Source organism: Lonchura striata, chromosome 4 (genome assembly GCF_050655825.1).
Source record: "Lonchura striata isolate lonStrDom1 chromosome 4, ASM5065582v1, whole genome shotgun sequence".
Taxonomy (NCBI): domain Eukaryota; kingdom Metazoa; phylum Chordata; class Aves; order Passeriformes; family Estrildidae; genus Lonchura; species Lonchura striata.
In genome coordinates this window covers 14,553,748-14,580,678 of record NC_140706.1, presented here as the reverse complement: position 1 = coordinate 14,580,678, position 26,931 = coordinate 14,553,748, and the positions used below count along the sequence as shown (strand labels likewise).

At 40.6% G+C, this 26,931-nt stretch overlaps 1 long non-coding RNA gene across 2 annotated transcripts in view; it reads right to left on the bottom strand.

Moving 5' to 3' along the window:
* The window catches only part of LOC146767539 (uncharacterized), a 56,247-nt gene extending 29,316 nt beyond the window's left edge, over positions 1-26,931 (bottom strand). The window contains exons 1-3 of one of the 2 annotated variants that reach the window (XR_014954724.1): positions 24,884-26,931; positions 17,900-21,068; positions 2,167-4,677 (exon numbers count right to left, since the gene is read on the bottom strand). This is a non-coding gene — a long non-coding RNA (uncharacterized LOC146767539). Of the gene's footprint in view, positions 1-2,166; positions 4,678-17,899 lie in introns of both variants that reach the window. The other variant, XR_014954723.1, reaches the window with a different exon arrangement.

Here is a 26,931-nt window from a genome sequence, read left to right as displayed (position 1 = left end):
TGAATGGAACTCAGATTTTGCAAAAAACTCACATTTTTCTTTTTTAATAAGGACAAGTTTCCTGGTTAAAGATGGAAAATAAATCAATCAATTATTTTAAAGAAATGTTTGTTCACTCACTGTGATATGTGTCTTTATATAACTACAAATTTGTTTAACTGTCACTAACTCTCCCATTAAATTCTATATCTTTGCAAGCTGAATACAAGATTTTTATATTAACCGGTCATTTCATAGCTCTAGAGACATTCCTCTTTTCACCTGACCATCTTTCTCCCCACTTTTTTCCTACTAAATCTCCATGGATGTTTGGATTGGCTGTCTCAGAAATGCTTCATGGTTTTCTGAGGCACAGCCTTTGTTTGCCCAGAAGTCTTTTAAACTGACTCACAGGTGAGCACTCAGTAGGCCACAAGTGTTACACTGACCTACTGACAGCAACAGAAGGTGCTAATATTTCATCTTTTTGGATAGGTCTTTATTCAACTCCTGGAAGAGAGGCTGATGTTTCTCACTGGCTCTACAAAAGAGTCCTCTTGAGAGTTCAGGGCACTTTATTTTTTGGTTGAATTGTGTACACCCCTTTTATACCTTTTTTTGGGTTTGGTTTTTTTTTTGTTTGTTTGTTTGTTTTTGGTTTTTTTTTTTTGCAACAAGCTATCTTACATGTATTTCAATACTAAATGCACAAGAATTTTCAAAAAATCATCAAGAGATTCATTACATTAAAACCCAGAAAGGACCATTAGATTGTCCAGACTTCATATCACAGGCCCATCATTTTCACACGGAGCCTAAAGGCTGCTTTCTGACAAAAGCATGACTTCTCCAAAGGTATCAAATCTTGATGAGCATACTAAGCAATGGAAAATAATCCACCTCTCCCAATAATTATCTGCTGTAATGGAAATCAATACTAAAAAACTGCACTGTGTTTTTCAGATTAATTTGCCTGCATTCTGTTTCCATGCATTGATTCCAGAAAAACCCTTTTGAAATCTTTTCCTTTTTCATTAAGTTATTTAAACACTGCCACCAAGCTTTGTGTCTGATACACCAGCTGAAATTGCTGGGTTTTTCTTTGTGAAGAATTTCCTCTGCTTTTCTTATGTCTTTCTACTAGTCTCAATTTCCTCAACAATTTTTTTTAAAAGAAGGTGGCAGATCAAAAAGTATTATTCTAGCATTAATCCTATTCTAGCTCATGGAAGTTAAAATAATTTCCTCATTTCTCATCAGTGATACCTCCCAAGGTGGCAAATCTTGACATATTTTGAAAACAGTTTTGGAATCAGGGTTTTTAGCCCTTAAACCCATTGAAGAATCCCAGTCAGTGGCATTTCCCTCTGTGCATTAATTGAGGTCTATTATTTAGCTAGTGTTTAATTTTATTTCACGTATTCAATACTGATATTAAAAAGTGCAAGGTTTTTTTAATAATGGTCAAATGCAGTGCTGTCATAGTCTATCCAGCTATCTTGACAAACCATTTTTTAATTAAAACAAAAATAATACATCAGGTTTGATTCACATGACCTCTATGTCATAAAATAATGTGTTTTCATATTTGCATCTTTTTTATTTCTTTTCAGATTTAAACTTTCATAATATTTTCTGCCTTTCTTCCTTGTTCTGATGGCAGGATGGCAGGTTAGCCAGTCTCTATGTATTCTGTTCTCCGTAGTTTGTGGTTTATTTTAGTATTATCATAAATTTAGTAAATTTGGTCTTTTGCATAGGTTTCTGTGATACATTTCTAGCCAGCTGTCTTGGAGAATTTTGAAAAGTTCTCTTATTTTTACTATATATATCTTTAATACACATTACTGTCTTCCTTAGCCACAAATGGACTGGGCAGTTCTTCCCAGAACTACTGCAAGGAAGTACCTCTTGCTCCTTCTTTCAGAATTCTCTGGAACTTTTATGCCTTTAGTAGTCAGATGAAGTGTCAAGTACTTTTTAGATCACCTGCCAATTTTGTCAAAATGGTTCTTCCCGTGGTTCTTTTTGTTGCTGAACTTATTGGACAAATACACAGAGTTAGGTGGTTCAGCCTGCTGCCAGTAGAGAATGCAAGGGTCTTATGTTTATTGACCAAGTCTATTAACCAAAAACATTTTTAATCAAACATCGACTTTCTTGATTCAGAAAAGAAAAATCACATACCTTATGACCAGAAGTATAAACTCAGACTTCATCTCCCACATCCCTTGAGTATTCTGTCCCTCAGTCAGCTGTCCTTGGACTCACACAAGGGGTCAGAGTTATTGGGAGGGAATACACAAGTGTAGGCAATGCAGGTGCACCTTGGCCAGATTACTACAGGTGGAACCATCTAGAATGCTGTTAGACAGAGAGCTGAAATAAGCCATACAGAAAGAGACATGGAATTTTGGCTTGCTTTGCCTTAAATTTAATAATGTAGTGTTTAATAAATAAATCATGGGAGATGGACCAGTATATCTGAAGGAGAAAAGCTGGTCAAAGTAGCAATTTTGACTCCAAAATAAATGAATCTGTATTGGCTAGAACTGGATGTATGCTCAAGTCCCTGATGTGACGTGGCACACTGCAGTACCCTGGCCCCAGCCCTCATCCTCAGCAGTTCCTTTCACTGCTGTGTCCCATGTTTTCATGGTTCTGCCTAAAACCCACATTTTTTGAGACTTATGCCAGTCTACACCAATCTGTGTTTTTCCTGAAGAAATAGCTCCAGTTGCAAAGCATTTTTGTCACTCTACTTATAAATGACATAACATGCATTTGGGCAGAAGATAATTTCTGAACAAAACTATCAAAAGCACACAGTAACCTATCTGAGCATTTATGCAATGGATATAAAGAGGGAGAGGGAATCAGGATTGCTTTTCATATTATTTCTTTTTTTTGTGTGTGTGTCTTTTTCTTAAACTAAATATATTTTTCCTCTCATTTGAGTAATCCTGATTACTGCAGTACCACCTGGGACAGCTGTAACAATCACTTAATAACAAAATAAAGAGAAGGTAATAGCAATGTCAAATGGCTGCTGCAAGTATAAAGAAAAGGAAAAATAAAAGAGAGTTCTTTGACACTAGATGAGTATGAATAAATGAGTATTCCTTGTTTCAATATGTATTTATAAGTGACCTTTCTTCTTCCAAAGTTGTACCTTTGCTCTTGTTGTCCCAGAAGGCAATATCAAAACAGAGTAGCAAAAACATCAAACTACCTTACAAGCCAGCAGGAGAAAGCACTCAGGTTTAAGTCGTCTCTTGCTAAACTTCTTCTAAAGCAGGGTTAAAAACTCTATATATCAAAAGGAAGAGAATATGCTCTCTGTAAGCTATAAAACAAAACTAGGTTTTCAAAAGCTGTTTATCATTAGCATGGATAGGGAAAGAAAAAACTTGGAAAAATCTCTGAAAGCAGATTTTAACTTCTTGTAATATATATGTCATTCTTAATAATTAATTGGCTACTTCTATACTGTAGTTTTTGGCCTATACCTCACTTAGAAGCTGTTAGCTGCAAGTATTAGAGATCTGAGCACTTGATGGGAGCAAATGCCATGCTGTGGATAAGAAGACCAGAGTCCTTAACACTGTGACCACCCAAAAATTGAGTTATTTCTACTTTTCATAAATACCATATTTCCAAGATGTGAATATCTTGACATGTCCCACATTTTAGTTTTTATGACTCCCCAAAGCAGTCACATTCATGATTTTAATTTAGTGACAATGGCCTTAATTATGTCAGAACATCAGCTAGAAAATTAAGCAGCCACAAAGTAAACATGTCAACACAATGGGAAGAACCCTGCTTGCAGAGTGCATCCAGCAGTGCTTTGTTCTTGGATTCAGTCTCCAATCTGGCTTCACAGGCCCTTGCTTCCAGTTGAAAAGGCTATGGAGGCCCCACAAAAGCCAGCTGAATATTTGTTATCTGTCCCAGGCACCAAAGATCTCTGAATGATGTTCTTTCAGGGGAACACAAAATGAGGGCTGCAATATTGGTGAGGTATCAGGATATAGCACAAAGACTGTACCTTTCAGGTGACTTCTAGCTGTAACACATAATTCAGGACATCTAATCTTTGGAAAGATCCCGAGTGGAGGAAGTCCATCTACCAAAGACCAGTCTAAAATTCCAATACACAAACAAAATACCACCCAGCACACACTATTTCTTCTCTACAGAGAGGCAGACAGAAAGAATGAACCATAGGTGATGTATATCATTCACGTTTCCTAATATGAAGGTAAGTCTACTGGGCATGGAGCGCCTTCTGAACAGAGACACTGAAAGCTTCAGTAGAAAAACAAAGCAAAATACATTAGTGCTCACATAGCAGCAGAGTCTTGGGGTTAAGCTTTCCACTGAGTGTGTGCATTTGCCAGATTTACATTGGGAACCTGTGAACAGTGGGGTGCTGTGCTGTGTAGAGGCAGTCTGAGAATGGCATGAGAGCTAACAACAATGTAGAGTTAAAATATACCATTACTGCCAAAGGATTCTAGTTTCCTTATAACTTTTGACTTGTCCAATACTCACAATTTTTTCTTCTTTTTTCTCCTGAGACAATGTATGCTGGCACCCAGTGCTCAATTATTTCTCTCTCAGTAGGCATTATAATTATCGGATTTTTCCTCTCCAACATATAGAGTTATCTTCCTGCATTAGAAAGTTGTTCTCCTGTTCAAACATAAATGGGTGGCATATTGAATACTGTAGCACAAGACACAAAAGTTACTAATATATTTTCCATTTTCACCCATTCTTCCTGTCTTCCTAAATCTTGCAGTAACTTGCATGTGGCAGAATTAATTACTGAAACACATCAATCACCAGTTTTAAGTCCATTGTGAAAAGCAAATTAGATTTCCTTGTGTAGTACAAAGGCCTTTCCTTTGTTTTGCAATAGAAATGACATAGCACAGGCATGAAAAGCACAGATAGGAAAAAGACAAAAGGGAGGAATTTGACTGTGAACATAAAGGACATATTTATACTGATGGACCCAAGAACACCTCTGGAATAAGAACTGTATTGATCTGATGTATAGGGATATACTAGTACATAGGCCAACAGGAGTTAAATGCAGTCTAGCAACTGCATTATTGTCAAAAAAAAAAAAAGGGGAAAAAAGAAGAAAAAAGGAAAAAATAGCTAAAGAATCATAGAATCATTTAGTGTAGAAAAAAGACCTTTAATGTCATCAAGTCCAACCACAAGCCTAGCACTTCCAAGCCCACCAGACTTGAAGAATCCTCCCTTTGCTAGGTTATTACTCTTCAATGAACATATGGATAGCTAAACTGACGAGAGCCAAAGCTGACAGAAGATCTGAGGTTACAGATGCCCTAAGGGGCTTGACCAGGAAGAATTAAGCAAATGGCAAGACTAGACTACAGCCCTTCATTACACTTCCCCAGTCACCACCTATTTTCAGCCCTGGGCTCTGTCTGGCTACTGTGTATTGTATTTTCCTCAAAGTATTTCTCATCCTTTAACCTGTCCAGTCTCTCCTAGTTCCCCCCTAAACCTTTAGTACTCACTGCATCCTTTTGCAGGCAGTATCACTGACATATCACCTACTGCATGAAGAATAACCTACTTCTGCTTGTTTTGAAGCTTGTTCCTACCATCTGACTTCGATGATCCCTAGTACTTGTAGTGGAAGAGACAGTGAACCATCAGCTCCCATCCATTCTCTCCACCTCACTCCTGATTTTATAGCTTCTACTATGTCACTTGCAATTTGTCTCTTTTCCAGAAAGAAGACTCTTAGCTCACTTAGCTATTCCTTGCACAGCACACATCCCATATATTGATAGCCCTTGACAATCAAGGACAATTGAACCTTTTTCCAGTTCTACCTATATTCTTTCTGAGATGAAAAGACCAGAACAGTATAAAGACACAGACATGCCATGCATTTATATAAAGGCATAACGAACTCTGGTTTGTTCTCTATTGCCTTACCAATAGTTCCTAACGTTTGCAGTTTTGTTGTTATTATTGTGGTTGTTGAGTGCTGAGCACTGGGCTGCCATTTCCATGTAATTAGCAATTGTTTCCCCAAGGTCTCTCTCAAAACTGGCAAAGGCTAGGTCAGAGCCCTTCATTTTACAAATGAAATTTGGGTGATGGTTTTCTTACATGGATCACTTTACTTTGACATGCATTTAATTTCACCATCTAACCTGGCTGTGTAAAGCCACATTTTCATTCTGAGCTGTCTTTTCAGCCATGTTCCATTCTTAGCAATGCTTCTATAGGAGCACAGTGCACCAGAGCCTGCACACAGAGGCTGGTGTCTCCCATCCTCTATTCAACAGGATACCTCATATTGAGGTGTCTTACTGAAATATGTATGAGGAAAAATGAGACATGGAATCCCAGAACAAAAATTAGACAGGGAAATACAGGAATGAAGCTGAAAGAACTTTCTGTCTGTCAGCAATTATTGATGCACCTGGTTTTGGGAATCTAAGGTGTAACTTGCTCAGTTATTTAATAAAGTAGGTGAAAATCACCATTTGTGTGTTCCTGTGGGTCTTGCCTAAGGTCTGGAAATCAAAGAGAGGGGGATAAAAATTAAAGGCATACAGCAAAGTTTCCTCTGGACATATCTAGCCCATGCCACTGTTCTCCTTCTAAAACTTCATAGTGTCTTTTATTGAGATTAGAGGAAGTGTTTATTACACAATTCTAAATTAAGGCTTTTTTCAGCCATAATAAAGAAAGCCTAGAAGATTGCTAAGGAGAGAGAGACAGCACAGTGAACTTGAACTTGTTCAGTCAGATTTTAGTGAACAGACAATGCCATATACAATTTTATAAGTTTGTGCAAACTCAAAGAAATTTGGATCGCACAGACCTATCCTATCATCTAAATTCTGTCTGAAAGCATGATCTGGTTTCTGCTCCTAATTTTATGTGTTGTATGCAAGGATATTACCACTTACCTAATGTTTTGTTGTTGTTTTTTTTTGAGGGGGGGTTGTTTTTTTTTTTTTGTTCATAAGCATTCAATGTCTCACCCAAAATACCTGGGGAAGGGTAAGTTGGAGGTTTATTTTCCACTATTGTATACGTACTTATTTTCCCTATATTTTGGCTCCAGATAAATTACTTCCACTATAAGATTCCACTAGCTTTGTGACAGAGTTTAAATGTGACAGCTCAGTCAAAGAAATACTTTGCAACAACTGTTGAAAAACCATGTTTTTACCCAGCATGGCTGTTTAAGCCAAAATCCACTGGGCCTTGCTAAACACCTTCTTCCCTCTATCCCATCCCCCACATACCTCACAGGGTCACTTAACATTTCATTTGTCTTGAGTTATTGTAGTGGCACTGCCTGCTGTTACAGCTACTGCATTTCTTCTTTTTTTGCAGCTTTGCTGAACTCTCTTATGAAGACAAGCAGCAACATTTGCAAAGTGCTTAGGGATCCATCTGCTTAGCACAGTAGGCATGCAGGATCATTACCACCACTAATAAATAACAACATTCTGATTCCTCCCAGAAATAACTGTATTTATTTTGTCTGGAGCCCATCTTCACAAAATAAGCTGGCACAATTTGTTATGATACAAGCATACACGGCATTCTTAGGTCAGGGAGAAATGATGGAGTCTGGGAAGTCATCTGCAGTGGTGTGTTTTTCTTTCATTTAATATTTGTTTAATATCTGTTTCCCCCCCCCCAACCCCCCAATCTCCTCCTCTCCCCAGTGTCAGTCTTCCCTAGCTCTCCCCTAACCCCCTCATCTCCAAGTTGCCAATCCTCCCTTTCCCTGCCCCTTTCCCTGGAACCTTCCCTGTCATTCATCCTAGCCCCCTCCTCAGCTTCCAGACCTTTCCCTGTCTATTTAGAGAGGCTCAACACTCTATTGATCCATTTGTACTATTCCACTCCCCTGTTTCCCCTGATAAGTTTGTGATATGTTAGTTCTGCCCTAAACTCCTCCCCTGCTATTCCCTTAGTGGTTACTGTTCCTACACCCCTCCTCCTGAGTTCTGTATAAAACCTCTGCTCCCGCCCCCGAGGGGGTCTTGGGGCTCGCTGAATAAAACCATCCCGTTCACCCCCAAGTCCCGTGTCGCCTTCGTCTGTCCCTGCGCCACGAACTGAACTGCAGAGCTTGCAGGGGGAAGCGGCCGCCCGTTCTCTTCCCTCACCGCCCAGCACGGCACCGCTCGGGGTGCCGCGGCGAGAGGAGCGCATGCCGCGCCACAACAGTCATCCCAGGAGCTTCCTGCATACAAATGGTGGCGGGGCCCCCGAGGGCAGGGCGGCAGGGCCAGCTGTAGTCTGTCCCAGAGCCTCAGAGGGATGGGGAGTGGCCTGGGAAAGCCCAGCCCAGGAATCAGGCACATCCCGGGCAGGGCTGGGGGCTGGAGGGGCTGTTTGTTTGAGGGCCAGGAGCTGACATGTTCTCCTGGGCCACGAGCAGGGCTGGAAGCGCCCCAGGAGGCGCTGGCAGGAACCCTCCATCACATCAGAGCCCTCAGGCCACGGCAGTGTGCCTTGGGTGAGCTCCAGCTACATTCATCCTCCAACCCCAGCCCCCTCCACTTTTAAAACTCTTGGGAACTGGTACCAACAGGTTGCAACATTTATTAAACCTCCTGGGGTGTTGGTAGGCCAAGCTTTAACTGGTGCATGACTGAGTGTTTCAGAGTCCTGGCTCCGTGTTCTGATATTAACTGTGTTTGTCATGCTATGTAAGGGCCGTGATCAGCAACTGGCCTCAGGCAAAGGGAAAGTAATCAGTCTTTTGGAGAACTTTTCCTGTGTCTGCCAAGAATTTTCTGCATGAGGAAGCCTATTAATGAGCATCATGTGAGAGAGTGTTTACAGAAAGTCAGAAAATGCTGACCCAGGATGAGGAAAATGTCTCCTCTGCGTAGTTTCACAGCTGAATAACTCTCTGATATTTCATTGAAGGGATTTATAGATAAGAGTTACAAAATAACTGTACAAAAATGCTTTTAAAACATGTTTATACCAACAGCCAGGCCCTGTATGGTAATATTTGAGCAGAGATTATGTTGCAAGGGACAAAAGAATGTTCCTGGGGTGTAATATCTGTGCAAAGTACAGTCTCAAAGGTCAGGTGGAGCATCTGACCCCCCAAAGCTGCTTACTCACCACCTCACATTGTGACTGATCCAGTGCAATGACAAAAGCCTTGTGCACAAGTTAACTTGATGTCCTCCAAAAGGAAACTCAAAACCTATCAAAAATGGTATAAATAGGTATTATTTATTACACAGAAGGAAAAGGTCATTTTAAAGTTCCTTTCCAGCAGCTTTGTCAGAAAAGCAAATATTCACATAAGCTATGTCTTTTAATTCTGCTGCAATTTTGCTTTTTTGGCTATAAATCAATGTTCAGAGCTGAAACATAGGATGTAAGCATGTAGGCTGACAAAATCATTTCCCTGACAAAAATATATATCAGAGAATTTTGCTCAAACCAAATAATCACTTATGACATCAGCTCAAATATTTTCTTGTGCTTGCCTCGAGACTTTCAAATGACTAAAGCATAGCAGCCTCTCAGATGATTGTGAGGTGGCTGCCCTAAGCCTGTCACCAGGGACTTACAAAACCCATGGTGGAGCAGTGAGGATGACCTGTCATATCATATTGAAGCATTTCTGTCACCTGTGTGCTTCCTGTCTTGCTGGGGTAGGCACAGGCTTCCTGACCCATCTGCTGCTATTTGTGCACAGTTGCTGAGAATTTTTTTATTAGTTTTATTTAAGCCCAAAATAAAAAAAAAAGGGGGGGGGGGAAACCAAACCCATTGTGACAGAAGAGATTAGTCCAACTTGTTGCCACATGACATGCCTGAAGTTAACACTCAGCATTGCTGCTTTGAAATAATGACATTTCCATTTAAAAAAGCTAGTAATCAAATCATCCTGAACCAAACTGTCTGCCTTTGTAACTGAGATTCTATCTACAATGGCATTTAACATAAATTGTAAACACAGAAAATGAAATTTTCTTTTATGTATTACCTTGTGCTCTAAGTAGATAAATTTCAAAAGGTTGTATATTTTATCTCTCTTTCAAACTTCTCCACCTTGTGCCTGTCTGTGCTATGGAGACTTACACACATATCCTTGTGTACGTGCCCTACGTACCCCTAGAGTGATGATATTATAAAAAGTTTCAGGGCAATTTAATCTGCAATTTAAATTTAATTTTTACCACTGCAGGTGAACTCTGCCAGCTAGTTGTGCCTGCATGATTTCCTAATATATACCCAGTTTTCATTCTGAAAAATTAAGAAAAAAAATATCCCAGACAAATCTTCCTGCTTTTCTTAAAAATGATGAATCTGAAATTTTATCCAAAAATTATATCAGACTGAATTTTGCTTGGGTTTTGTTCTTTGATTTAGGTAAAAAAAAAGGTAACAAATTCAATCTTTTATGGAAAGAGGAATAAGTTAAATAATAAAACTGCACAGAACCATGTTTTCATGACCTTCTTTATGCATCTACTGATGGAAAACAGTATAAATTACTTATACCCACACTGGCCATGCAGACAGTGAGTGGTGTTTTGGTAGGCAAGCAGCCACACACTGCCCCAACTCACCAGAGCTGTGAGAGCAGAAATGACAAAGTCAATGGCTCATGAGAACATGTCCCCAGTGGAAGATGAATCCTTTACCACCTCCTGAAGAAAGCCAAGCACCAAGCACCAGGCTGTGTCCCCTGCTCTGCTGGGGGCTGCACCCCCCAGGGTTGTTCTGCTTGGAGAGTCAGGCAAGGCTGAGCTCAGAATTACAGTGCTGCCTGTGGATTGGCTCATCTGGATCTCAAATATCTACAATGGAAACTGCACAGCTGTTCTAGGCAAACTCTCTGCCCCACTGCTTGCTTGTGTTCATGGAGAAAAAGGGTCTAAAGCACAGAGGCTTGTGGCAATGGCTTCCCCTCAGAAGCACTTATGGAAATGTTGTCAGAAGCTGAGCTCCTCTTTCCATCCAGTGTCCTCAAAAGCCACATTCTAATCAACTCTTTTGGCATATTCTGGACTGAGCTCCCAGCCCCGTGACCCCTGTGTGGCCCCTTTTGGAGATCTGTAGCCAACAGCTGAGCTGTGACAAAAGCTCTATACACCCTGCACAGTGATTCTGCTACCTGAAAGCCAAATATGTCCATCTAGAAGACAAAACTTTCTGTATTTTCTTCTCCTGCCACCATTTCTCTATCTTGCTAAAGAGGACAGGGTTAGTGATCAACATATCTGAAAAAAACTCTAAGATTTTGGTGCTGAAGCAGTTAAATGAGCAAGACCCAAGATCCAGGTGAAGTTTGGTTAGTCAGAGAGTGGTGCCAGCAATGCCAAGGTCGTGGGTTTGATCCCATTATGGGCCATTCACTCCAGAGATGGATTCAATGATCCTTGTGGGTCCCTTCCAACTCAGAATATTCTGTGATTCTGTGAGCCTTGGCCAAATTCTGAGCAGCTAATGAGATTTTAAAGGTGTTAAAGTTCTGCTGAAGAAGCACAGTGAGCACAGAGGTGATATTTAATGACATAAGCTATTAAAGTGATAGAAACTTGCAGCCTACAAGGCTCAGTGCAGTAGGTGTATTTTCTCTGCTCTGGGACAATAGCTGAGCAGTGTAAGAGAGACTCTACAACTGTTTGTCACAATCTTGGCAAGACACAACTGAAGGAGATGCACAATAATCTGACTGACCTTTTGCAGCTAAGACAACACAAATGCATGCAATGCAATTACCTTCTGTTATAGTGACAAAAAAAAAGATCATTTCAGCTCTGGACCCAGACGACAAGTGTTCCAATACTTTATTTTTTTCCCAGTAGTGATGTCTGAAGAAAACTCTGAGTCATCCAGACAGGAAAGAGATTAATAATATTCACCTTGAACTCTAGACAAAGATGAGAGCTTTCCAACCTGATGTTGGGAAGAAAAAGTCTGTTTGCTTCCTGTAAAAGTAGGGTAGTATTTTGCAAGAAAAAATGGAATGCAGGATACAGAAGCCATCCCTAGCCTACCTCATTTCTCAGTTCTTGCACAGCTATATCTTCCAGAGCAACTGGTTCCAGTCATTGTCAGAATATCAGAATAGTAAATACTCAGCTTGATTCAGTGTGGCATCTCTCTTACATTTGAGACACAGTGCAGGGCAGACAGATCCATATAGATGTAGGTAGCAGCAATCTTTTGCTCTGTACACACTGTCACATGGGCTTGAAAGAGAACCACAAAGCAGAATCCTGATGGACCTTTTGGCCAATATGAGAGCAATTCTGCAGGAGGCCTTGCTGTATACCTCTCTTATGGATCAAGAGCACTGATATCAGGCAGATATTGTGCAGCATGTATGGGTTTGACATGAACACTTGCATAGGCCTTTTTGCTATTTAGTTTCCTTCTGATTCTTAGATATAAGAAAAAATTCAGAAAAGCTGGATTGATATAGTTGCTAGAGCACAGAGCACACCAAGTTTGCCCAAGGACAGTTCCCAAAACTTGTGCCTTCCAGTGAACATCAGACAGTTACCAGTGAAACAGTTGAATGTGTTCCATTTTTTAAAGGATTGAAGACAGGATTTTCAGCATAGAGAAACTGATTTGCCAGTGGGAACAACCCTTGCAGCATCCCACATTAACTGGAGCTCTTGTATGTCTGCAGAAGATATGAATGTGTCCAGCAAGCATTTTCTGAAAGGCTTGGATTGCAGAAATGCAGAAGTAGCAAGTCTGAGAATAATGCAGGTCCAACAAACTATTGACCTAAAAGTCTGAGATGTCTGTGGTATCCAAAAGGAAAAGCAAAGAAGCTTTTCCCCATTAGAATTTCTAGACTGCTTCCATAAATCATGCCCAAATGAATGGTGAAACAGAAATGCCAAATGGTCTCATGGTTCTCATGATTCTCTCCATTTTAGGATCAGAAAATCAAACTCAATTGTCATGGTTTGATACAATGCCTGTGCCCCCATGAAAATGCAATCTCTCAATTGAATGCTGTGAAATGCAATCGAGAACAGAGCAAAGCAGGCCCAAACTTAATAACAGGGAAAAAAAAAAACTTTATTACGCTACTACTATAAAAGAAAAAAAAAAAGAAAAAAAAAACCACAAAGATCAAAATGAAAACCTTGGAAAGCATTCATCCTCCCACCACCCAACTCCAACAAACCATAGTGAGACACAATCTGGACCCCAGTCAGGTTTCCACCCTCCAGACAATCAATACTCAGTCCATAGAGAGAACAGGAGTCTCTCCTGTGCCACAGATCCCCCAAGAAAACACAGCTGCCACATCCTGTGCTTCCATGTCACACATGGCACTGCCTGGAGAAAAAAGTTTGCCATGGTGACCCTTCTCCTTTCTATGCACAGTGCTCTCACCACCAATGCATGGATTGACAGACTGCTTTTAGGATTTTTCCTTTCAAGGATGCCCTGTCAAGAGGGGGAAAAAAAACCAACAGTTCAGTTTTTCATTTTTTGGGACCACAGTCCCCCCCATTTTCCCATTTTCCCCTGGGGCTGAGGGTCCAAGAACAGAGATCTTCTTCTCTTCTCCTTCTTTGAGGACAGGGGGCACCACCACAAACCCCCTAACTTTTCTCTGTTCACTCCACTTCTGTCTTTTCCCAGCTGAAGCAGGTCTCTTGGCTCACCAGCATCCTCCTAAAACACAGTCTCTCTTGGAGGAGAAAAATTGGTTCAGTCTATGGCCAACAAGGAAAAAGTCCAGCCAAAAGCCACTCCTTGTCCCCCTCCCATCTAGAATTTTTCCTTCTGACATCCTAGGGTCCAAGCTGTCTCTCTTCCTCTCTTTCAAACCGAGGAGGAGTGAAATTTGAGAAAGCTTTAATTTCTCAGGAAGGGTTAAAAGTCCCGACTCCCCTGGCTGGCTCTCTGCCCGGATTCTCCAGCTCCCACAGGCAGCTGGGCACCTTGCGGGTCCCCTCGCTCTTCTCCTTCCCTGTGGTGAACTGCTGACAAGCTGCTGCTGTCTCTTTCGAGAGAGAGAGGGAGTCTCTGGGGGGAAATGGAGACATCCCAGATTTCTCCACCCTTCCATCTGCAGGGGCCATCCCAGTTTCAGCCCCCTCCACCCTTGGGTTTACCTCAGTCAGGCCATGGGCCTTCCCCTCCCCACCCAGCCACGGCCGGGCAGGGGAGGCTGCACTGTGGCTGAGCGGAACCAAAGAGAGCCAGTTCTCCTGGGAATTCTGCTTTTAACCCCTCTGTGTTCTCAGAGGCGTGTCCACCTTCAATTGGTCAATATCCAAATTGACCTCTTCCTTCCGAGAAAATTCTTTTTCTGTGTCAAACCACGACATCAACACGCTGAAGAGAGTCTAGTGAGCCTACCAGGGTGAAAGGGATACCCAGTATCGGGGCTGAGCCTGAGCTTTGTGGCTATGGTGCTCCTTTCACATCCAAAGAAAAGGAAGGATTGTAGCAAAAAGAGAGTTTACCAGAAAATCCACTTCTGGAAGCTCTCACTCTCTTAATCAGCCTAATCCCTGCAGGATCAGCGAGAACAGTTAAATATTCTCCAGGACATGCTCAGTGCCTGATCTGGGGCTGTCTGTGTAATTCCTGCCCATTAGCACTCACAAACCCCACTGAGGTATGATCTGTCTCATTTGGGTAAGTGCTAACTGCTGCCCCTTGGTCACATCATCTGTTACTCCAATGCACACTGCAATCTCAAGCTTTATTTGAGATATTTAGGGGTGGCTGCAATCCATATATGACTCACTGATTATATGAAAGCATCAGTCTACCCTGCATGGTCTCTGTGTTAAACTGATCCAATCCAAATTACATTTGAACAGATTCAAATGCACAGCTCTTGGCTCCAGTACAAATGAATAAAATTGAAATAGTGCCTACCATAAAGGAACTGCTCATGCCAGATTCTTTAAAAAGGCCGTGCTTGATGCTGATTTTACTTCAAATGTCACACTAAGAAGCATCTAAAGGGAATTTAATTTTCAAAAAATGCTCTGAGTTTTGAATATATTGAAGTACAGTGCACCTACATCACTGCAGTCCAGAAACAAGTAATGGCCTGAACTTTCTGCACCATCTTGTAGAATTTGAAATCTTCATTAATTTAGTGCACCATACAAGAAGTATTTTAGACTCTCCAGTTAGAAATGCCTCCAAGAGAGGCAGTGCTGGGGTCTTCATGGCCAGGACAGCAACAAACTGGAGATGCAGCATGACTAGGAATGGCAGTGCTAGAGCAGAGAGGAAAAATTACTCCCCCATTCCACCCCAACTGTTACTTGCTGGTACAGACCAAATAATGATATTTGCCATACTAAGAGTTATTACTCTGTCTATGGACAGATGAGCTAGACACAGTCAAAAATTGATAACTTGTTTTTGCCTTTGTAAACTTTTTCCTTATGCTGAAAAACAATTCAATAGAATTTACCCCTGGGCAGACATAGAACAAAGCCATTTCCAAATCATAGAAAGGCTGCAAAACTTTTCTACAGGCTGTGTAGAGCAAAAATAGAAAACCAAGGGGGTGTAACAGGTTTACATATTGCTGAACACGGGGCAGAATTAAACTGAAGGAAGAAAATTCCTGGAAGAGTCAATACACTCTCAGAACTGTCAAATATTTTAGTTCACTTAAACTGTGTGTTTATGCTACTATTATTTCCTAGGTTCACCTTGGTAAAAACTAGCTGACTCTGTCTTGATACAATGAGAAACAATTGAGCAGGATAAAGTGAAAGAGAGTGAGCAATGACCTTTCCTTCTGCAGAGCCCATTGCTGAAAGAGGCAGGTAGAGATCTATCTGGTAATGTTTATCTGACTAAGGCAATTTACTGGATGATAGCTTCCCCCATAAGATCTAAGGACAAAAATGGCATAATATCAACTCACAAGGGACACACTAATATGAGCCCTAAAATGAAGCCCTCTGTGCTGAGCCAACTGTATATTTCACACATAAGCCATGCCATTGAGATGTTTAATGTTCCTCTGGAGAGCAATAGACCAGTGACAAGAAAAATAAACAAGAGCTAAAGATGAAGATGTCCTTGAACCAAAAGTGCTTCACTTTAGGAAACCCAGTAAAGTAAGTAAGAATTTGTGAAGCATAGTTACATTAAAATTGGCAATATTTTTTGTGCCTTCAGTGGGATGACTTGGGTATTTTATACCGTAGTTCTCCATACAATTATGAAAATGGTAGTTTTAGCTCACTCTGTCATACTGAAAGGTAAAACTCTATCTCCTGATGAGAAAAAATAATTTTGGTGGGATTTAAGGTTTAACCTGTGATCCTGTGTATCTGTTCAGGTATCCTCACCACTGGGCTGCAGTGCCCCTCTCTCCTTTCTCCCTCATGCATTTGTTCCCTGACATTTCATCACGTCAATAAAAATGTTGCTGAATCTTTTTCCTTTAGAACATAAGATTTTTAACCAACAATTGCTTTGTGAGAAAAATCCCTGCAAGCACCACATAAAATGTACTAACAATCAGGTTAATCTGATGAATACCTTTATTCTCATGCAGTTCATGACCACAATATCCCAAGCTAAACAATCTAAAAATACACCCAAAGGTATGTTGACTTTGTCTTCAAATCCCTGCGTAAATTCATCAAGCCACTGGATCTGGAGTAAATATAATTAAGTGAGCAGAAGTGCAAGGGTATGGCTGGTTTCATAAAGCATGTGCACAAATAAACACATATAATGGCATCTAACCTCTAACAGGGTGAAACAGGAAACACAAAATGTCCAGAGGCATAAAATGATACAGTTTATATAGCAGCAAAATCTTCAGTGAAACTAGTTTCTTTGAAGTTGCAGAGTGAAAATGCATTTCTAAATATTAAAAATTATCTAGAAAAGTAATTCCTTTTTCTCCAAATTTTGAGATTTCCATAAGTATTTCACCATAGCTGATCCAAATTTATTAGAGCTTCCCATTCTTTGGGGTAAAATATATCTCGATTTCTCCTCTATACTTAGAAGTTAAACAGTAGTCAAAGTGTCAAGAGTGGCTTGAGTAGGAGAAATACTTTTTTTCCTGTTCTGATTTTAAACTTGGAACTTGTGGCTATTCTTAAAATTAAGATATTGATCATTATTTCCTATCAGTCATGCTACAGTCCTTATTTTCATGCCAAGGTCTTTTTTTAAGTGTGTTGAAAAGTAATCTGCACTATTACTTTCAATTACAGCTTAATAATTTATGAAATTACTTAGTATCATACCTGCAATATGTCAGACAGGCTTCATTACATTGCAATGAGGTCTGATTTAACACAGTCATTATTGTTGCTGTTAAGGGTTTGTGGGGGAAAGATTCCTGCAACTCTATTCATTTAAGCCATTTTAGACTAAAATAAGCAGCTATGAATAAATGACAATATACAGTGAGGTACTTAAGTTGACCTAAGACTATGCTGTCTCCTAGTTGCAAATACTTGCCTCTTGGTATAGCTCCGTGTTTTGCACTCAGTAAGGGAAATATTCTCCTAATTTTTTACAGCAAATTGTTTTACAAGCAAGGATAAGCTGTGAAAGCTCATGAGGAAGGTAAGGACTTGCATAACATTCCCGGCAGCCAGGATGTGGGCAGCTTAACTAGCACAGAAACTCCTTGGAAGTGTTGATAAGGACATCACCTCCATATAAAGCATGCTCAGATCTAGCCCTGGCCCCCTTGTTGTGCATACTCTGACGTGAGTTTATACCCCTGATGTATGAGACTATCAGTGGAACAAGGAAAAGCAATGTGCCAAGTAACAAGGAAAAAAGTTATTCAGCTCAATTAAACTTTGAACAAGACAGCTTTTGGGAGGAAAGCACGTAAGACATATTCTTTGGCATTAGTTCTCAAACTTACCTTTAGGTGGCCATTACTGAGGGTTTGCCAGCTCTGAGATCAGGGGTTATTCCAGATTTTGAAACTCAATAAAACAGGTATCTGGGTTTCTCAGGGCATGGCCTCTTTTGTAATGAAGCATGAAAACCTGCAAACACGTAATTAAACCAAAACAGTTCATAATGTTTATAAATTTGCATTTCGTTTTCACTGCTGGTATGAAAAGCTACTTTTTCAGGTCTCAGTCTTCCCACAAAAATAAATCTAATTTTTTTGATTGTGTTTATAATGCCCAGCCAAGGAAGGGACTACTTTCTTTCCTGTAGTTATTTTGGGCAGAAATAAAGTAATAGAAACAGAGCAAAACAAAACTGTACTTCATTTATCTGGGATTTCACAGGAACAGAATTAAACCAAAATTTGACCCTCCCAAACAATTGAAAACAGCCTTTACTCCAAGGTTCATACTTCTGACTGCAAGACCATGGGGTAATACTCTCTTTAGTTTGTATTTGATATAGCTCCAAGTGCAACACATGGGAAAAATAATCAGTATAATCCTTTGCTGTTGCTTTCAGCTCATTAGGAGTTTTTTTCCTGACTCAAATGCCGGTGGCTGAAGCGGATTTGAGGCTTCAGTCCAAAGGACCATTCGGGTGCTGTGCTCTTCAGGAGCCACAACAGCCTGGCAAGAAGGAAAAGGTTAACTGAGGCTTCTGCTGGGGAGGGAGATGAGAGGCTGGCATGTAGAATTAGAGTAGGAGCACATGTAAGGGGGGAAAATGAATCACGGTATTGATGTCTGGAAAGAACAATATTATGACTATGTGGATTTAATGACTGCTGCTATCTAGTTCAGTGACAGGTAGTCTCCTCTACAGGGACAAAAGTATACAGCGTGCTTCGAGGAGACCTGGAGGCAATCCTTCAACTCAAATCCCATGATAGGATAATATGCTATGGCTTCTTTTATGCTGGAGGTGGCATCCTTTCTAGGTCCCTTCTGAGTATGCCAGTCGATGATAACAGCATAATTTGCCTTAGAAATTTTAATTCCCCACACACACACCCTTTTCCTTACAAAGAAGAAAAGCGTGAACAATTCCTTTGAGCTGTCCTGAATAAATACTTTAAGAATATTAAAAATGAGAAGTGGATTAAAGCTTTCTGAGTGAATTCCAAACCATGTAGAGCGCTTTGCTAATTTTAAAAGGAGGCATGTTATAACCTTCAGTGTTCACACTGTGTGATAGGCAGGCATCGCCACTGCTAAAAAGAGAGAGTATATCTGTGGCTGAAGCCAGCTGTACAATCTCTTCTGGAACCTCTGCCTGTCCTTCCTTTTTCATAGAGAAAATTTAGTGAGGAGCAGGTAAGGCAGTTCTGTGACATCACAGTTGTTCTACAGGAGCTCTTGGATGTCATTAGCTGTTGCACTTTGTTTCCCTGTATTTTATATTCAGCACGCATTAGCAGTTGCTTGTTTTGAAGTTCTCCAGGGTATTCTACATCGAAGTTGCCTGGTAGCAGAGCAATCTGTGTTCCTCAGATATGCAAGTGACTAATTTTCCATCAATCAGAGATGAGACTTAAATAAATAAAGGTACTTCATGGGGCTGCTGTGCCTAATGATAAGCAATTATATAAAGTCAAATTAAGGCAGTTCTTTGTGAAGGTCCTGTGAAATTGGTTAAGCAAAAAGAATAACTGCACCATTTCAGTGATTCATCCTATTGCTCATTTCAGTGGGAGCATTATCTCAGTTAACTGATGCAATTAATATGAAAATGAGGAAATCATTGTTTAAGGAGATGAGGAGAAAGAGGGGTCTTAATGCAGCAGCAGTGGAAAAAAAGAGTCACAGAGATAGAAATTTGCATAGGTCAATGCTAATGTAATGCATTTAGCTCATATTCAAAGCTTAACTTGCATAGTAATACAGATCCATTAAATTCTCATTATGATGACCTGTGTCCAACACAATTCAATTTTTCTGAATCCAAATGATAAAAAGTTAATTATGTAAGGTGAAAACCTTTTGTACTTGGTCTTAAAATAAAGCATTGAAAGGGCATTGAGACTATCTTTTAGACATGGCAGGTAGTTCACTTCTGCTTAATTCAATATTTTATTTACCATTACAAAATCTGAAGTTTGGCTTCTGTGTGCACCACAAATTTTTTATGTAGTCAGTGAGAATAAATAAGCTTTTGTCTGTAAAACCACAATTTAGTGCTAGTCAGCTTCTACTTACAAGCTCCAGGTACAGATTGCACTTCCAGTTTACCCTGGTTTCCCTATTTTTAGTAACCAAAAAGCCTATCCAAATTTGGGAAAAGAAGGGAGAAAAGACCTTTTCCTCTCAGCACTGTATACACATTCCACCTTTTGTTTGCTAGACATGTCTTTGAGCCAGTGACATGGCAGAGTGTGAGGTCTCCAGCAGCTGTTTCTTCTCATCACCTGATTTTGCTCCCCACCACAGCTACAGGTGGAAGATAAGAGCCTGAGTGCTGCTCAGCCTCACACCATTTCCTTCCACTTATGCCACATTTGCAGATAATGGTCATCCTCGGACTTACTCATCCAAGACAGGGAGCAAATGTGCCAGTTTCCTGGTGCTCTGAATCACACTTTTTATTAAGCAGAAGGTGCAGAGATCTGCTAAAATCAGATCCAGTGAGGCAGGCTGCCACATGAACAGGCTGTTCTTCTGAAAAGACAACATGCCAGAGTGGTACCTTCCTTACTCCTTTACATTAAAGCCACCATATATCACTCAGGCCATGTCAGATTGTTTTAAATTGTGATTAATTTGTATTTAATAGATGTGTAAGGCACCTTTATTAACATCTGCGCAATGGAAGTCAGGCTAAGTGCAAATGAAAGCCAAGTCCTGTGCATATTATTCTCCCTGTCAGGTTTCTTTTGTCCTGAAATTTACATTATACTTACCGTACATGACTGGTGTTTGTGGAGGTGATCCAAGTCATGATTTTAGCTGCTTAACACCAAGCCAGAACTCAGGACTCATTTGACAAAATGCAGACACCTGCAGAGCAGATGCCTGTACCTGAGCTGGTCACGCAGGGCTCTCCATGCGGGCAGTGAAGACACCCAGCCTCAACCCTTCACACAGCAGATGGCTGCATGTGGTCCTGGGCACGAGCCTGGCCCCAGAGATGCAAAGCTACATGAAAAAAAAAAAAAAAACAATAACTCTAAACCCAAGCCAAGATCCAGCGTTCATAGTTTTAATTCACAGTAGTTTAAATTGTCACAGTCCCCTGAGCATGCCTAAGCTGTATTTTTTATCTCCTTTAGTGCTTTTCTGAGTCGCTGTGGAGGTAGTGGACCTTCCAAGGTGCCATTTAAGCTCTCCCAGATGGTACAAGGCTCTCCCTGCTCCTGCATATACACATATATGAAAAGGGATTTTCCTTACACACAGAATGGGCATCTGTCAGAGTAGGATCAGTGCTGGAGCAAGGCAGGGCTCAGGCTCAGCTCTTCCAATATTTGGCCATCAAATACCATTATTCAGTTTCTTAGCACCACTCAGGAGCTGCACTTCTAAAGCTAATTCAATGCCTTTAAATGCAGATAACAAAGGAAAGTTCTAGATTCTGGACCTGGAACAGAGCAGCCCTGGATATACAGACTGGGCAATGGGATTCTGGAGAGCAGCACTGCAGAAAGGGACCTGGGAGTCCTGGTTGGTGACAGGCTGAACATCAGTCAGCAGTGCCCTGGCAGCCAGGAGAGCCAGCCCTGACCTGGGGGCAGCAGGCACAGCATGGCCAGCCAGGCAAGGGAGGGGATTGTCCTGCTCTGCTCTGGGCTGGGGCAGCCTCACCTCGAGTGCTGGGGCAGTGTTGGATGCCAGTGTAAGAAGATGGTGAAAGACCTCGAGGGGAAGCCATAGCAGGAGCAGCTGAGGTCACTTGGTTTGTTCAGCCTGGAGCAGAGATCGAGGGGAGACCTCAACCCAGTCTACAACTCCCTTATGAGAGGAAGAGGAAGGACAGGCACTGCTCTCTTCTCTCTGACCAGTGATAGGATTCAAGGGAATGGCTTGAAATTGCATCATGGGAGGTTTAGGTTGAATATTAGGAAAAGGTTCTTTACCCACAGGGTGGTTGGGCACTGGCACAGGCTCCCCAGGGCACTGCTCAGAGCACCAAGCCTGATAGAGGTCAAGGGGTGTTTGGACAATATTCTCAGGCACATGTGTAACTCCTGGGGATGGTGTTGTGCAGTTCTAGAAGACGCACCTGATGATCCTTGTGGGTCTGTTCCAACTCAGGATATTCTGTGATCTAAAAGTAAGAATTATGTGGCTAAATGTTTTGTTGAGCCAGAATCCTACTGCACAATAATTGATCCCAGTAAAAATTAAATATCCATTGCAGTCCAGTGTTAGGCACTGAAATAGTTTTACATGCTTTAAGCATATGTCTTTCAGAGGTCTAAATCTTTATGGGCATTTTTCAGACTACAGTTTTATATTTTACAAAAGGTAGAGGGTAGATATGGTACAAAATCTGCTCTGGCTGTTTTCATTGGCCTCCTTTCTACCAAGGCAGTCACATGCTGTCCCCCCTTGCTGGTGAGCAAACAAAATCTAGTTGAAAAATAACTCAGAAAAAAAATCACTCATTAATACCTTGGTTTTAATCTTTTCTGGTTTGTCATTTCCCAACATGAGAAAATTAAGAAGTGCTGTGTGAAACCATGTGATCAGCCTAGGAATGTGTAGAGAATGATAAGAAATGGTTATATATAATTAATTGTGATTAAACCTAGTAGAAAAATAACTTGTAGATCACACTAATCTTGCTTAAGGGCAGCTACTTCACAAGTACCATTCTAATTAATAAGCTTCAGTTAAAGAAGAATCAATAAATACTGCTATTCATAGAAAATGGATATTATGTGAGGAGAAAGATTGGGTTTTAGAATAATTTGGTTTCCTCCAAGCACAAATTAAGATTCTTATAGGGAAAAGAGAAATACCAGGTAGTGACAAATTGAGGAATAATCCAATTAAAATGTTACTGGTTTCATTGTTTATGAAGGTCTGACAAAAGCATTTTATCTCAAGCATTGATATTTACCAAAAGAGGAATTCTACTCCTAAAAATAGAAGAAATCTACTTTTCAACACAAACACTAATGTATACTGCTAAAAGAACCTTTAATGGGCTATATGAATAAAGCAACAAGCAAAAACAATGCTAGGAAACCCTGGTGAGTACATCTGAATAGTATGAAATCCACAGAGTAAGAATGTTTAAAACAAAACCTCTCTGATTAAATTAATTTTCTTTATTGTCACTACCTAACATTAAAAATCCTAGATATTTCCAAATCAGAACAAGAACACAGCCATATTTTGCCAATGAAAGAAGATGCCTGAAACCTGTTTTGGGATTCCCTACAAAAACCTGTCCAAAGGAGATTTTTCTAAACCACCAAAATCTTTTTCTTTGTATTATGCTTCTGTGAGCTGCTGGCATTGTGTGACAACATTGTGACACACTGATGTCCAATTTCACTTACAACCTTGTTGAAAAGGGAGGGTCTGAAGCCAAATGCTTCCTTGGTGTCCATGACCCACTAGCCATAAGAAGCTATAAGAACATGGGTAGAGTCTTACAGCCAGAAAGAGAAAGCTCAGCTGTTTCATTATCCTGATTGCAGTCACAGACTGTGGTCAGGACAGGTAGTTTGAAAAGAAAAATAATTCAATTCGCTTTTTACAAATTTAGAGGTTTCAGGGCCTTTGTGAGCTGGATCTGGGCACTGGCCTTCCAGTGCAATTAGTGCTGTGCACAGATTGCTTGAATCTCCAGGAATTTGTCTAATCTCTCTCTGAAAGACTTTTAGCCCTTGCAACACCTGGTAGCAAGGAGTTGCTCCGCATATGTGTTTTAGGGTCTAGGAGGACTTCTCTTTCCACCACTGTTTTGGAGTTCTTTCCACTTTCTTCTGCATCAAAAGGTAGCCAGGTATCTTTTCTCTAGTCACCTTATGGTATACAGGTCAGTCAAGGACAATAGGCTATTCCAACATGCCAAAGCATTGAGGAAGCTTTTCACAGCACATTGGTTCTTTAGTACTCACCACCTTGCACTGCAATCTCCAGTTCTTCTTTCACAGAATAACATCCAAGTCCATCTTTATTTTCCACATCTGTTAAATCTCTGTGATCATCGATGACCCCAAATGGATTTGTCTCCCCTAACTTCACGGGTCTGAAATTAATTTGTCTATACTCTTTATCTGTGCTCTGTCTTTTGTCAGATAGATTCCTCCAGAGTGGTACTGAGATCACTTATCTCAGGCCCCCAGTTTAAGATTAGATTAATTGCTGCCTGTGAATGTCTTTCCCTCTTCATTGATGAGGTGACTGGATTGGACTAGATACACAGGTTTTGATGGTTAAACTCAGGTGACATGACTCACATGCTGAATGCCTTACAAAAAGCAATAACAGCAAAATCCAACCTTACCTTGTATTTCCACATTACTACAAATATTAGAAAATTAAAACCTTATCATGAGCCCACCTTCCTGTGTTTCCTTAGTTCCTGATTCTGCTGTAAAGAAATGCATGCAGAATTTTCAAGTGCAAATAAGGTAGCATTATAATTTATATTTCAGGACCAATAGGACAGACACACCCTTAGTGTCTAAGCAAATGCTGTGGAACTGCCCTTCTGCCACTTCCTTCACCAGCTACTGTCTGTAGCCCTAACCCCAGACAGTTTGCCCTGCCTGTAGACACAGAGAGTTTGATTAAGCCATGAGAACCACAACTGGATTTCAAAGCTCCTCAGAGGTGAGGTGACAGATCCACAGGCCTAGATGAGTCCCACTTCTGTTTCTAATGCCATCAGTAAAACAGCTGAAAGATGCTGTCTCCTATTGCCACTCAGCAATGCCAGTCAGTGCCCCTGGGGCAACTCAGCAACCTCTCCCCTGACACATGCCAATACTCACCCTGGGAAATCAGAGCCCTTGCAAGGTAGCATCTTGTATGTCATAAATAGGGTATCAAAGTTCTAAAATAAAAACCAGTTTGCCTCACAAGTGAAGTCCTAGAAAATAAGGGAAGACAAAAATGGCATCTTGCCAGCCTGTCTGTTCCCTTTTCTGTTTGTTCCCAAGCTTTTGCTGTTGGCAGGAACACATCCCTCTGCTGCAGTGATCCCTGCATAAAATTTAAGTAATCATCCTGATATTTTGCTAGACTAAAGTTTTGCTGGATATTCATACAAGCTATTTTTGTGCAACAATCTTGCTCTTTTCTAAGCTAACAGAGATGAGGATAGAGAAATTGGGAAAAAGTTGCTGCTGTGGGAGAGGAAGAGGGTCGTAATATTTCCCTTGCACCAGTACAATGCAGCTGCTTCTTTTGATAGCTTTAATGCAGCCCTTTCTAATTTACATTGGTGTAAGTGAAATCAAATAAAACCCATTATGCCTCTGAACCCAGTAGACAATCAATGTAATGCAGACTTTTACAACCCCAATTTCTTTCTGTAATAGCAAAGAAACAATATGGGTTTACAGAAGGGCCAAGCTAAAGATAAACCTCCCCTGCCTTCTGTTTCTCAGGCTGCAATCATAAGAATCTGAATAGCCATTTGATTATGAAGACTGAGGTCAAGAAGGACAACAAAAGATCAAGTGAGAGCCTAGGAGCTCAACCTGGAGATGATATTGAAACTGAAAAATGCTCAGTGCACAGACATCATCTACCAATTATCCAGAGATATAGAATATCTGAACATTAATTAAGATTATTTTATTACTTTATTAATAATGAAGTCAAATTGAGTTATAATAAGTTAGAATGTGAAGATCATTTCTTTGTATTGTTAAATGACTTGTTTCAATTTTATTGCTTCAGAATTGCAGTAAAAATGTATTTCAAAAAGAATAGATACACTTGTATTAATTATATGATAGGGGCACACTCAAAGAACTGTTAAAATAGCACATTCTAGACTTGCTTCAGACTTTTCTCTCTTTTTTCAGACTCTTCTCCTTGCCCTTTTTTCTCTATTTCTCCTTTCCTAGCACTGTCATCTTCCTTGTGAGTTGGCAAAACTCCACCATTTCTGGTGCCAAAACATCATCTGCAGCTCTGCAAGTTAAAACAGTCTGTCTGTAACTCCCTATTTCAGCGCTTTTCTGCTCTTCTCTGAAAAAAATTAAGATGGATTCTTCTCTGGAGAATCTGCTGCAGAACTCAGGATACCTCCACTGGATTCAGTGCAGCTGTCAGTTTACCCCAGATGAAAATTGCCATTCCCTATTTTCTTTTCTTCTTTACATTCTTTGGTAATTTTTCACTCTGCTGTTCTATTTAATGCAAGAAGCATTGTAGAGACACTGTATAAAATGTGACATGAAACAAACTATATGCTAAACAGTCAAGACAGTGATGGTCCTTTCTTTGACACATATACCCCTTATACCCATATACCTACCCAGGGGAAGTGGCTGTGGTAGAGACAGAGAGGAGTCAGCTCTCTGATAAAATAGCTGTTCACTTGTGTTTACAAAGTTAGTGTGTAGTTTTCTGGGGCTGCCAGTGACTTGTCTTACAGTATGAATTTACATGAAAGGAAGGCATCCTAAAAGTTATGGCTTTCACAGATGGCTTGGAGTATCCTTTTTGGCTATGTAGCACAGGAGCATCCTGGATGAAGTGGTTTTCCCTAGCACTACAGCCTGGAAGACAAGGAAGAAGGTACCTCAGAGAGGGAGGCAGCATTGTGCATGATCCCCTCAGTCCACAATTTTGCCTGTGCAAATGGAGAGAGAAAATTCCAGCTCCCCAGTGATGAGACCCAAGCACTCTAAAAAAAGAGATTTCCTGATTCCCAGACTTCAATTTCTCCTGAAATTAAATGCTGTCTACACTCACAGACTCCTGCTTCTACCTCTGCATTTTACTGTAGATGTTGAAATCACCATTCTGTTTTCACACTCAAAGATGCTCTAATCAATATCACTGGAAATGTCATTCAACCTTTCAC